The 14,481-nt window shown below is 35.7% G+C and overlaps 1 protein-coding gene across 4 annotated transcripts in view; it reads right to left on the minus strand.

The window, feature by feature from the left end:
- The window catches only part of Stacl (SH3 and cysteine-rich domain-containing protein), a 76,547-nt gene that overhangs the window by 57,113 nt on the left and 4,953 nt on the right, over positions 1-14,481 (minus strand). The window contains exon 2 of one of the 4 annotated variants that reach the window (XM_076625580.1): positions 6,790-6,875. The exons of the other annotated variants lie outside the window; for them this stretch is intronic. The gene's annotated coding sequence lies outside the window, so the exon portion shown is untranslated. The remainder of the gene's footprint in view (positions 1-6,789; positions 6,876-14,481) is intronic. 4 annotated transcript variants of the gene reach the window in all.

The raw sequence follows: 14,481 nt of genomic DNA on the forward strand, positions 1-14,481 counted from the left end.
CGCAGTCACAGAAATGACATAAATCGTGCTGAATTTCGAACTTTCTTATATATTCGTCTCCGGGGCTATAAATAAATAAGTTTACGAGGTATTATGTCAGTTTTCCTTACTTGTTTCCTTACTTTTCTATACTGTCAGAATATGGTCAATTCGTAATTTTTCGCAGCAGCATTATATATTTACAATGTTGCATTTTTGAAGATTTGAATAATTTTTTTGTAAAATATATGAATAAAGTTATGTTTGTGTACTTTCCATTCTTGTTTCTTTGATATGCATTTTATTTCTAGCCGTCTGTAATTTTTCCTTGAAACCTAACCTAACTCACGGAAAGAGACTCAGACCTAACATAACCAACTACTTTGATTATTTACAGAAATAACATAAATCACGTTTAACTTTGAATGTTTCTCATAGACTGAACAGTACAGTGCACTTAGATCACATTCGCCGTATCTGGTTTTCCTCATTTCCGTATAGTACACTGAGAGATACTTGTTGCTGAGCTCTAACCTAACCTAACCTAACTGAGTGATTTCGACATTCTATTTTCAGATGAAAAGTTTTTATCGGCCGTCCTACGGATGTTCTTCGAACCTCAGAGGATTAATAACGCTGTCGTTGGATTAAGATGGTCGAGCTAATTCCCCTTAAAAGATTATTTTCCACGGCGGTGAAAAAGCTGCACGTATTAAATTCCAGCAGATAAGCTCGACTCCTTTTAAGTAATTGAACCCAATCCTGGAGTAAGTGTGAACGCTGATTATTCCTTTTTCCACGACATTCTTCGCCGAGAGCTATGCAAATTGCGATAAGCCATTTTGTGCAATTAACACGTCCCATCTCGAACACGCTTTTCATTCGGAACAAATTATGGACTTCGATGAGGGAACTTCTAAGAGAGTTTCCGACAGCTAGGCTCTCTTTGTTCCTGGTTTTCAATGGTTTCAGACCTGTTTGGAGCTCTGAGTGTGAGAGAATCTACATGAATCCGATTCGTGTAATTATAAGTTCCGACGGATATGGAGATTGTTTTTAAAATATTCATATTTCTTCTCAATTTATACGGAGAGTAAATCAAAGTTATGGTATTTTATATTATTAGTACATTAACATTAGAATTTATACTTATATTTACATTAAAATTTATATTCGCTTCGAAATCATTATTGTAGGTTAAAATCACGTTATTAAGAATTATTTTATAAGTATACTCTGTGTGCATAACAGGTGTGCAAACAATAGAATGATACTAATTCTTACGATCTCACAAAAAATTACTATTTTTCCTACTAAATTAAGATGCTAATTAAATTACTTATTCGAGTCTAAATACTACAGCAAGCCAATATTGAAAGACAAATAGGTTAGGAAATACTCGCTAGATCCTAACCTAAATTAACCAAATTAAGTTAGGTTAGATTAGATTAAAATACCATTTCTCTTATCTAGAAACGAAGTATAAAATCACTTTAATTATATTAAGACATAAAATTGTTCTTATTTGTTGATGGAATCCATCCAGTTTAATAAGGTTTGCTAAGGTTATTAACCCTTGATCTTTTGAGAAAGGATCCATCTTCTTAGAAATCTCGTTGTTCGAGGATGATAAATTCTTTCGCGACGAGTATTACGATTTTGCGTCTTCGTCTTTGATACCAATAGATACAGCCAGGTCAGGCTTTCAGAGTCTCGTGATTTTTCTATACCGCCTTTATAAAGAAACGCTCTCAGACTCGATAAATCAGCGATACCTTCATCCTGCCTCTCCTTTGTAGTCGCTTTTCTTCTTAGAATCGTTCTTGCTACGATGATAGAGCCAAAGGGTTCATCTTGTTTCCTGTTAATTGCTGACTTTACCGTCTCACGATGGCTTCCTTCCACTATTTCCCTCCATTTCCTAAGATTTTAAAAGGTTTATTCAAATACAACTTCTGGTGTGTACGTTTCCACTGCAATCCCACTCTTATATCCGGTACAATTTTAATAAAAATCTATTTTCTCATAATGCTTCTCCTTTGAAGGCTGTGTGAAAAACGATTCTTTTTAAAGAATCATAAGAGGTCCATAGAATAATAACTGGAGACCCTTTCTTGATAGACAACTTGATTCAACCCAGAGTTTCCATTTGCATCTAGTTAAATTTCAAAGATTGCTTGAGAATTCACTTTCTCGCAATGACCCGTGGATGCTACGATAATGTTAATTTTCTCATTAAAATTTGGAGCAATTTACAGAATTATACTCGGAGGCCATTTATTGATACTTTACCTGGTTCAGTTCTCAGGTTTTTTAATACTACATACATAGATGGTTAAACTTCAAAGGCCGCTCGAAAAAATATAATGTAATTCACTAGCTGGTAATGCAACACGCGGCTGAAATCGGACAGGACTTTAACGCGCCTCGAGACTTCAGAAATCGCGTTACTATATCGAATTAAAAAGCAGCCAGCCGACATTTTATTCGATGACCGAATAATTGGAGCACTCGCTCTCAATTATCCCGCGCTTTTATCCTTCCACCCCCCTCTCCTCATTCTCAGCTTTAGCGTCCAGAAATTCCCGATTGCTTTTTCCGATAAGCGTTACCAACTATCGTTCGTCGACTGTCACCAATTTAAGGCGGAAATGATAAGTAGTCTAGAGATATTAAATAAAATCCCTAAATAATGTTCTACCTCTTAAATATTTTCAAAAAAAAAAATTCTGTATGCGGAAATAAGTTCCTAGAAGTTCTCTAGGATTTCAAAAATGTCATTTCTAGAATGTCAAGAATTTGAAACACTGATAAATTCAGGGTTCTGTGAATTTTATACATTTGAGAAGCAATGGTTCCAGAAATTCCCCTAGAATTTGATTTGCATATGAAATCCTGTTATTAGTAGATGCTTAATTGCAATGACTTCCATTCAAAAAATTACAAATCACTTTCAGTAGACGTAAAATAACTTTCATAGAAAAGTGAACAGATTTTTCGTCCAAGAAAATAATTCTATAAAATCGAAGATCGGAAAGAATCTTTTCGATCAGTTAATTAATTACAATTAATTTTTAATCAACTTTAACAACACTCTACTACAATTTTAACATTATGACAACAGTCACAAAAAGGTAGAAACGTAATAATATAGAAAACTAGAAAATTTTTACGAACCTTTTGATCATAACCTCTGTTTCATTCAACGTAAAATAATATCGTGCCGCGCAGTGAATAAAAATCCTGTTGCACAATAGAAATCCAAAACACAATACACTCGGAATTTAATTTCGCGAACCAGATTGTAGGAATCACGAAACACTCTTTTTTTTTAACGTGTTCTCGTTTATTTAACGCGACGATCCGAACCGAACGGAGAGAGCAAAAGAACTAATAAAAGAGTCTTAATCGAACCATGCGAATTATGAACTTGGCGAGAATAGGTCAAAAATATAAGATCAAAATTTTCCCTCATCGGAATTTGTCGACCTAGACAAAGAGAATCTTTCCACGCCTGACATAATTCTAATTTCAATCATCGACAACTGGAACACTGTAGAACAGGAAACGGAAACGATAATCGGAGACAGTAAATATCGATGAATATCGATCGAACTTCCATTATGCGAGTTATGGCGGGATTCTCTTACAAATTACATCAGCGGAGAAAAGTATTCCGTAAAATGAAGAGGATTTGAATATCACATCAATCTTTTATTCATTTTTAATAATGGATCATTTATTTATGTTCAAATGTAGCTTCGAAATGAAATAAATAATATGTAGATAATAGAATTAAATAAATTGTTTGCAGAGAATTTTTTCATGTAGAACATAATTAAAAATTATACACTATCTATTAGCTATATTATCTATATCGTCGTATTGTCTCTACAAATTATATTATTTTATTATCTAGATAATTTATATAACGTAATACAGTGTGTCGAATTATATTCTATATAAGAAAAGAGATCTGAAAAAATTTATTTACAATTGAAAACAACATCGTTAATATGAAAAAGATTTCCGTTCTGATCTTTTGTTGCAATAATAAAATGAAAATTTATTATTCTTATAAAATATTCGGATAAAAACATTTCACTGAAATCCTCCACAGCAATTACCATTGCTAATAAAACTCCACAGAATATAATTAATTATACAGAGAAGTTGGAAATGCAAATAATCTAGTTTTATACTTTTATACATTATAAAACTATTTATCAACCGTTGCAATTAATTTCGGCTAAATGGTAATCCAGATCTATTTATTATTCGGAATATTATTAAACTCTGCCTGAGGAAGTTGTTGGCACAAAACAGGGAACAAATTGAGCAACAGCTCGACAGTATGCTATTAAAAAGCCGATACCGGTCCCACTTCCGATCCAAACCGACACGTGTAATGGTTTCAGACTTCCCTCAACTAATTAAACTTCCCGCCCAGTACCCGAATTATCCTTTGTTCGTGTCACGTGACAAAAACTTGCCATCACAAAGGCTACGAGCTTTCGATCCGTTTAGCAACTCTGTTTAACGTACATCGATATACCGATATAGAATCGTGGTTACTTGAAATTTGCTTGTTCATCAGCTAAAAGTGTTTCTGTAGTGATTTTACATGGTGGTTCGAATAGAGAATTGAAGGCTGCGGTGAGTCTAAAATACTTTGTCTAAAAATGATCATTTTCGTGCGTTCTCAACACGTTTGCGTGATCTATGCAAACTTTTATTCATTGAATTTCTTATTTTCTTTGGTTTTTTAAAGCAGATCTAAATGTGAAATATCTTTATATCTTAGTCATTCACATTAGCCTGTTGCTTTTTGGCTAATTAATTAGAGTAATTAGTCATGTTAATGATATGGTGTGGCTGGTTTAACCTATATACATACATAATTTCATGTTATCTTTCTTCTACAAGGGTTTAGTCTTTTTTAAAATAGATATAAAATTCTTTGGGATCTCTTAACCTTCAATATTGATGTTATTATATATGTGAATGTTTAGATATTAATAATATAATTGAACAGATATAAGAAAAATCTCATTTGACTTGAAAATTTAAAGATTAATAATCTCATTCTTTTAATTTAAATATAAAGATTCTTAAAGTATATTTAAGTGTCTTCATTGTTTAAAAGTGTAGAACTTGTTAACATAAAATTTAATATGAAGTTTTCAGGGAAGAAAATTCCTTGAAAGTATTATATGGAGCCTTCTAGAATATTTAAATATCAAGGAAAGATTAATTCTTTGGGAATAAGAGAGAAATATTCTTTGGGGTATGTTGGCTTGGTTTTAAATTAAAATTTACATTTAAATTTTCAAGTTCAACTGTTATAAATTCTTGCTTTAATGAGATCTTTTTATATCATCTCTTATAAAACCAAAAGTGAAGAATCCATCCACAATAGTGGCTATATATTTTTTTTTTACATGTCTTATAGAGTAAGAAAAGTTAATGAGCAGGAATAAGAATAGAAATATAGTACAATGAGATTGAAATATCATTTTATAAAGGAACATAATTTACTGATAATTCAGATGATTTAAGTGAAAACAGGGAATATCTCTGGTCAGTTATTAAAAGTAAATCAATAGAGCACAATCTAAGACTGGTTTTGGAAATGAAACTCTATTATAACTGCATGAGTAGAAGCAAACTTATAGAACATGATTAATAGAACCAGACCAACAGAAGCTGACAAGTTGAAATGTACAAGTATAATTTGATTAACAGAATTTCATTAGAAATTTTGATCAGAGAATTATATTCAGCTAGAGTAGATTAATAAAACATGGGGTTTGACGTGCACCGCTGTTTATTTACATAATGGAAATTAATCATTGTAGTTTAATCAATAACAATTAATCAACTACCACTTGAATTAGATTAACAAAACATATGAAATTGAATTTTCGTTAATCCCCACAGTGACATTTGTTTAATAAGCTTATGTACGTAGTTACAATATTTGCAAGAATTTATTTAGTGAATTTTTAACTATATTGTGTAAAATTTACATTAAAAACTATTTCGAATAAAAATAGACGTCAGATAAAGATTAAATGATATAAAAATAGACTGAGTGATATAAAAATAGATTAAATGAAATGATATAAAGCTAATGTTCTAACGTTCCAAGCGTTTATCGTTTCGTGTATCGATAAGAATTGCCAGATAACAAGGGTGACGGTCTTTGAGGTGGAAAGTTGGACGGCCTGTATCGATTCGAAATTTGAAATGCTAATTTTCTCGTGCGGACGCCGATAATTTTATCGAAGTACGAAATAAACGATAGTAAACAGAACACTGAAAATTACATTGTACGAAATATCGTAATATTTTATGCGAACTTGGGCATACTTTTAAAACAACATTATCGATCGCCTTTTTACTAAAAACAAATATAAAGCCTCGATAATTCACGTTGTAAGTAATACTTTTATTTGAAATATTTCTCTCTTAGGCTTTCTTATCCCTTCTCAAAAAATATGGTAAGATACGCAGGTTTTAATGTTATTAAAAATATGATAAGTTAGGAGAAGACAGAAGGGTAAAACGAGGCTATTGGGGATCAAAGTTAATTTTACACATGCAGTCGGCCCTGTAATGGCGACCTTCGTCGCCTCGTTGCCGCGTGTAATGCCAACCTTTCTGTGCCAAAAGCGACACATAGGATAAGATTCTTTTGCCTTCGTCGGCCACGTGAACTCATCGTTCAAGATTTTATGCCTGCTTGATGAAAACCTGTCCTTTGCAACAAATTATATCCTATCAAACATTCTTGAAATTATATAGAACCTTTTTGTGTGCTACGTCCTATGTTGGCAGCAATTCAACTACGTTTTCGGCCATCTTTGTTTCGACGGAAAGAATCATCGTTACACCTGAAATTAAATAGAAATTTTCCATGTTGGATGTATATTTTTATCAACAATTTTTTTAATCGAGGAGAACCAAATTTTAGTTGTAAAAAGTCACTCTTATTTTTAGATTTGGATGAGTTGATAGAGAGACAAGGTGACATTACTACGGTGTTAGTGAAGCATCAAAATGTTTCCTGCAACACGTATAATATATTCATAAAAGGTTTCTAAAAATGTTCCACTACTTCCACGAGCTATCCAAGTTCGGCTGTATTTTTATTTGCTATTTTTATGCCATTGTTAGAGATCGGTATCATCGCGTAAAGGGGGTACCGTTCGACATTATAAATAATGACCGTCGAAATCGATAAACACAGGGATCGACTGGAAGGTTCGTGGTAGTAGACTCTTCGGCAACAATTGACAAACAATCGTTTGTCTTAAAAGAAGAAGAAAAAAACTAGGATCAATATTTCGTTTGAAAGAAAATAGGTTTACTGCCATCATAAATTTCGACGGCGCCCTCGAGATACACCCTCGATCCCATCTCCGATTCTAAGTCGAAATTGTTCCCAGAAAATAGTCGAGAAACCATCGACTATTAGTTCTTCCAAGCAATTGTTGGCTAAGAAAAGCTTCAGCCGTTTGTTCCCTATAGGATGTTTCAAAATTTCGTTGAACTTATTTATATGAATTTCAGAGAATAGTTGTAAAGAAATATAGAAATATAGAATATTTTAAACTGCCATTTCGCGAGATACAATTTTTCAGGTTTGAAAAGAAAATGAAGAAGGCAGCAAGTCCTTTGACAGATAACTGTCAGAGTCCTACTAACATCTGGCTATATTAATTAAATATAATATAAGGTCTTCCTATAAGAAGAAATTTCATTTAACTTAATTACTCACTTGAAACTTGACTATTTGACAAGAAAAAATTTGTCAAGTGTGAAAACAAGTCACTAAGACGTAGGAAAGTTTTTAGTAGAAAATTGGTTACCTCTCTCTAACATCCACTTACTTATTTTGCTTAATTGTTCATCCTACGACTATAATGTATTTATTACTAGGGCAATTTTAAAAATGGCGAAATTCGGGACGACAAAATTTATCAGGTTCGAGAAAGACGAAGGTCCATCGATAGACGATCATCTAACGTACCAACATTTGCCTATTTATACGAACAAAGTGGATCTGATCTAACGAAACTCTAGAAATTTGCATGGGAGAAGAATATTTTTTAGGGGGAAAAGAATATTCCGTTAACATCAGGTGCACTGCTCTATACGTGTGCATTAACCAAATGAAACTTTCTACAACTCGGCATGAAAGGAATATCCTTGAAAAAAAAGACCGTAGCAAAAATGCAAGGAAGAAAAGCCATAAATGACAAAAACTTGAGATTAGAAAGGCCTGTAGAGGAAATACAGGTGCGATGTTTGTCATTCGTCAACGAATTTCACGCTTTATTAAGTTCGTCAAGCATCGCATCAAAGCGTAGTCCAGCCACTGACGCAAGCAGAGCTCAAAATTTCGTGCTCGTCAAGCTATACAGAGTAGCTAAAGCTAGCGCCGAGGAGTTTTCCGGTTGGCAGAACTGGAAGGCCTAGCATTAACTCGCATTCGTTCCTTTACAATGCTAATCCTAATTTGCAAGTGAAACGGTCGCAAATCGGCTATTTCTGTGGTTTTACCCTCGTCTCATACCCTCGTTCCAAGAAATTTCGTTAATTCTTCATAGGAAAAATCCCCCCTCCCCATCAGAGAGATGCTTCAGTATCCTTTTCAAGAATTCTATCCGAGAAAAGTGGGACAGGGATTGAAACTTCGTAAAGAAACCCCTTTTCAGCCTTTTCTGAGACGTGCCAAGGAATTTCAGCTATAGTTGTCGGTCGATTATTTGTCTCTCACCGCGAAAAATGCCGCGTCTTCCGTTATTTCTTATTTTACACGTATTTTTAGAAAATGTTTAGTCGAATTGGTTAGCAAGTCTCTGGTAAAATTTGCGATTCACGCGTGTCTCAATGGAAACTTCAAATTTATCGATCAATTGTACCGAACCGTGTAGAAAATATCAGTCCTAACCTCAAAATGATCATCTTTGATCTAGCAACAAGAGAAAGGGGCGTTCCTTTCCTGCAATTCTAAAATCCTTTATGATTCACCTTCTAAATTCTACGATCTGCGATTCAGAAATAAATAGTTGCAAAAGCGAGTACGTTGGCAGCTACCCTGCCTCCGTTAATTGAATAACGTGTCAGTGTCCTAACCTCCAAATCTCCAATAACCTCCAATTTAGAAATAAACAGTTCGTACGATAAAAACGCTGCCAATTGCTTCGTATCTTTTAGTGGCGCGTCATCCTAACCTCAAAATAGAATTCCAGAGAGCGGCTGTTTACGTCAATTGGGATCGAACGTGGATCGCGGAATAATTTTATTATGGACTCGCGAGTGATTTGCAGGGTTCCGTTCGATCGATTTTACGAGGGAAACCGAGAAACGGTGAGCATCGAATGCCAAAATGGCTAAAATTTGGAACAGATTCAGGGTGAACGATGAAAAGGTCAGTACGACCTCCTCCGTCCGACGTCTAGTAATATCGTTCCTGCTTATTCGCTTGCTTTTAATTTATCGGTATATTTACAGGAGTTGCTTCTGCACGCGTCGTTCCATGCCTGCCATTGTTTGCGCACGTTCCCAGATTTATTAATACTATACATCTCGTCGAATGATCCGGTTGGGAAAGTTAAATAAAAATTGGTTTCTCTGGTCGAAAACTGGAAATTGAGCCGGATATCTACACCACTTGCGCATCCTTTATTGGCTGAAATATTTTTTGCCGTCTCGTATACACAATCAAATCGCGAATTACTGCTTGTACAGTTTCAAACTTCATCGATATCGGCCAATTTTACATATTCATGTTCCAACTTCAATCTTCGAATTTAATGACGAATTAAACGGAATCTAAATGGACAGGCTGAATGTTCGAGCATTTATGGAAAATTTAAACGTACAAAATGTATAGGACACGCAAAGACGTACGAAATATGCGTAAACAGATACAGCCAGTTGCAAAAGTTTACGCGTGTCCGTTAAATTTGAAATATCGTTGCGAAGAGTTTATTTCTGGTTAAATTTTTTGCTTAGACGCATGTTTTAAATTTGTTCTATTAAATATGAATATAAATATATTAAAGAGAAGCGCAAAATACAATTCACGCTCTCGTCGTATTTCCATGAAATCGTAAAAAAGTTAGATCTAACATCATATTAATTATCTCATGGACCTAAAATGTTTTTCTGGTATCGACGGAATTAAAAGTTTCGTAATTTCGTGTTAAGACTTCCGCGAGTTAGATCTTGTATAATTCAACAATTTTTCAAATACAAAAATTCTTAAACGTTTAACGCTTAACATGTAAGCGATAATTCCGAGACAAAGTGCATTTTTAGTTTCTCCAGATAAGAAGAGTTAACTTTCGCAACGAACTGTACTTCGTACGATAACATAAATATCCACTTGGCTTCTATTTATTTAATTACATTCATAAAGCTACCAATCTGCTTGAGCACAATCCTGTTTCGAAAGAATAAATATTCATCGAATACAGTAGATTTATGTTTTTATTAGTCACAGTCGACAAGTGTGGAAATTTATTAGGTTATCGAAAAATCGAGAATATAGGTTACGACAAGAACCCACGTTCGACGTACTCTCACCTAATTCCAACAGTGAATAATAAAAAGCCTTTTAATTAGAAACATGTTGCTTTCAAAGTTTATTGCTTTCCTTTTTCCTGTTACCTGTCGAACCATTTTCTGACTTAATTAAAAGCGTTTCCAAGCTCGTAACTCCAACGTAACAGTGCAACCCTGTACCGTATATAAATTGCCCAAATGTGTCTTGTGATTTTCCTAGGGACTTTTTGTCCGATCAACAAACCAGTCGAAAAAAGAATGGTCCTACGCAAGGAACGAGTTCAGTGTTGAAAGATCAGAGATCAGAGACGAGAATTGAAAAGCTTTTTCGCAGATTAGAATGGTAATTTCGAAGCCATAAATCACGACACACGCGAAACACTGCGAGGATCAAACGAAACCTTTTCGATGTTGCGTGCTCGGTCGCGATTAAGCAGATAATCCTATCAAATTTCATCTGGATATTAATCTCAGAAACAGGATTCGTTCTTAATTACGTAACCGACCAGGCGCCGTGATTTATCTGGCCAATGAAATTAATGGAATCACGTGTTTACCGATGGAATTGTAGCGAGATGTGGTGGTTGAAATACGACCGTATTATCTCGAGGAAAAAGTGTATATATTCATTGATGGCGAGATATCGTGAAATCGTAAAAATTAATCAGACGCTAGGATTTACGTATTCCAGAACCTGAAACGCTAATTTGGAAGATACATAGTATGATAAGAGAGTCGAGGTCGTGTTCAACACACTATGCTATTGATTGCCAATTGTTTCTTCCTTTACAGTATAACCGTAATAGTTTTAACAAATATAGTATAGCACTTTTTCTTCTTCCAATTGTCTGCCAAACGAATTGCAATAATTTCCACACTTTCTGAACAGGCATCTCTGATAGATAGCGAACCTGGGATGAGCAAGAGCTAATATCTAGCAAGTAACCCAGGTACTCTGACAAACGACGGTTAATTTCATTTCATTCTTCAGCGAATCCTCACGAGGTAGCAAGTCGAAAAAATAAGTATACCTCGACTACGTAAATTACACCACAACTTGGAATGGCTGTACGTATAAGAAAAGATCTCGGGCCATCAGCGTATCGCTGAGAATCGGTTGAGATCGCCGGCAAAAGTTTCCATTTATACGAAACTGTCGCCAAACTTGGGATTATCCTCGACCAATAAATTTCAGAGTACAAACGCGATAGCCTCAAGCATCCTGCAAATCCCTACACGTGTCTACAATCGTTTTTCGCTACAGTGAAGCTCCGCGGACCTCCACTATCTGCCTGTGGCAACGAAAAACCTGGAAATTTCGGCAAGGACCAAGGGGAAAGAGGCCGAGACCCATTGTAGATGGAGAAAGCCGATGCTGCGGGCATAAAAACAGGGCAAAGAAAGGGAAAGCGAAACACAGAAAGGCCATTCGACAGGATGTATCGTTGGTAAGATCCAACTGAGGATGGAAATGGGGTCTGACGATTCGATAACCGCTTTTCCTCTCAGCGAAATGCTGTTTATTACGCAACTAACTGCCTGCCAAGACTGTGGCTTTCTTCTACCCATTCGTGTTTCCATAAATGGAGAGCAAAATGCTCACTGTGGATGCTACTCCTCGTTCAGAAGGGTTCGATGATTGCCTCTTACGTGCTGCTGAAGCCAGGCAATGAGGATTTTCGAGATACCCGTCGCTTATCCTCCAGCTTTTCCGCAAACAAATTGAAGACGATGAGCCTAATTCTTGTATATCAATGACTGGATCATACGGGACCTAACATTTCAGGATGATGATGATGATTGGAAGATGTATTATTGAGTATCTTTGATATTTTCAGGGGATAAGTCGAGGATGATGATATGAGGATGATTATTGCACGATATAGCTGGGTCGAAGAGGACCCAATATTTGACAATTTATTAACAATATTGAATTTGTTGGTTGCCAAATATATCGAATTTTTTGAAGATGAAAAACGAGGATGATTTCGATTCTTGCGAAGTGATGTCCAAGTGAGCGTAGAAACGCAGAAACTGCCATGGAAAAGAAGCATAATTGACTATGATCATTCTCAATACAAGGCGCCCACACACGCACGCGTTATTTTCTGTACAAAGATCACTCGATCGTAGAATTTCAACATTGCGTATAATCAGAACAAAGTCTCGTCATAGATCTCGCGTCTTTTTCAAAAACAGCCTGTCCGATAAATATTTGCGTTACTGACATTAACAACGAGTAACATTTATTATTAACCCAGCCTCGTGTTTAGGGTTTCGATCGATGAAAGATTAAAGAGACGTCTGAATTTTACACGACAGCTGTAACTGGCAACGTTAAACACACTGTGCGAGCTTCGGAACGAGTGTGCCCATAAATAGCACCTGTTCTATTAGCGGAGAATCTACAGGCAGACAAACGCGTCCCGAGCATAGAGCTCGATGTGCACTGTCCTTTATGCACCTCGGTCGCTTTACAACAACAATACGCGCACAATTTCTACAATTTGTATAAATGTTGTCAAGGTACAGCAATTAATGGCAAACCGAGATCAGAACCGGTGCTCGCTGTCTTCTTCTGCAGTCCACTCGTGCGTATCACGTGAAACACAAATTGTCTATTTCAAATCTTATTGATGGCACGTTAAAATGAACTGTGCATTTCATTTCTTCGTTTCATTCGTTTCAACATTTCATTTTATTCATATTAGTATCTAAGATTAGTTAGCACTACTATATTAGGTTGCCACCTAATGACAAAACCCGCAATCACTTAGTTGCCAACACAATACATGAACTGTGCATTTCATTTCTTCATTTCATTCATTTCAACATTTCATTTCATTCATATTAGTACCTAAATTAATCAGCGCTTCATTGCCACCTAATGACAAAATCCTCAATCACTTAGTTACCAACCCAATAGATGAACTGTGCATTTCATTTCTTCATTTCATTCATTTCAACATTTCATTTTATTCATTTCAACATTTCATTTCATTTATATTAGTACCTAAATTAATTAGCACTGCTATTGGGTTGGCAACTAAGTGATTGCGGGCTTTGGCATTGCCACCAAATGACAAAGCCCGCAATCATTTAGTTGCCAACCATTTTACAAGTAAATTTTATCGAGTCGCTAGGATGGAAGAGATCCCGAGTCGTTGCATTTGTAACGTTGAAACAACAATGTTTGTGTCAACAGGAAGCAAATGACTACACACTTTTGAACGGTAGTGTACAGAGGGAATAGACAAATAACCGGGGTAGACACCGATCGAATCGTCAAGAACAAAGACCACTGTGGCTGGGTCCTGTCTAGAGCTGCAAAAGCGGAAAAAGTTTCAACTTCCAGTGGAATTAGATTTCACAACTTGAAAGCAGTCTGAGACTGTGTCGGCCGATGGGAATCGCGGCAACTCGACTTTGATCGAGCGTATAACGCCCAAGAAGAAAAAGGAAACACAGTGAATATTGCAGGGTTACAGCAAGACCTGGCGACTCGGTTCTTCTCGGGTTTCCAAGTTGTAGAAACTTGGTCAATCGACACAGGTCGAAGTGGTTAAATACCTGTTTTACGATCTCAGGCGACGTGCAAAATGAGTTTCGAAAATTGAAACGACACATTTTCAAAGATTATGTCAGCTAGAAAAATATTAAAAATCTCATGGAAATCGATCGACGCAGAGACAAGCAACATGGAAAAAATAGACAAAAACGTGGACTTGTTACGGTTGTGGGTCGAAAGTCGTAGAAAATCGTGGTTTTTATCGTTTTCAACAGTTTGTAGCTCGTAGCAACGTTAACCGATTTCGATGAAGTTTTCACTGCAAACCCGGATGGGAAAATTGGAAAAAGCGACCTTTACTCTTTTCTTCGCGACTGACAAGTATTGCATTTGTTTCGAAATTTTGTTTGCGCCTC

This window comes from Bombus vancouverensis, chromosome 16, assembly GCF_051014615.1.
Source record: "Bombus vancouverensis nearcticus chromosome 16, iyBomVanc1_principal, whole genome shotgun sequence".
Taxonomy (NCBI): domain Eukaryota; kingdom Metazoa; phylum Arthropoda; class Insecta; order Hymenoptera; family Apidae; genus Bombus; species Bombus vancouverensis.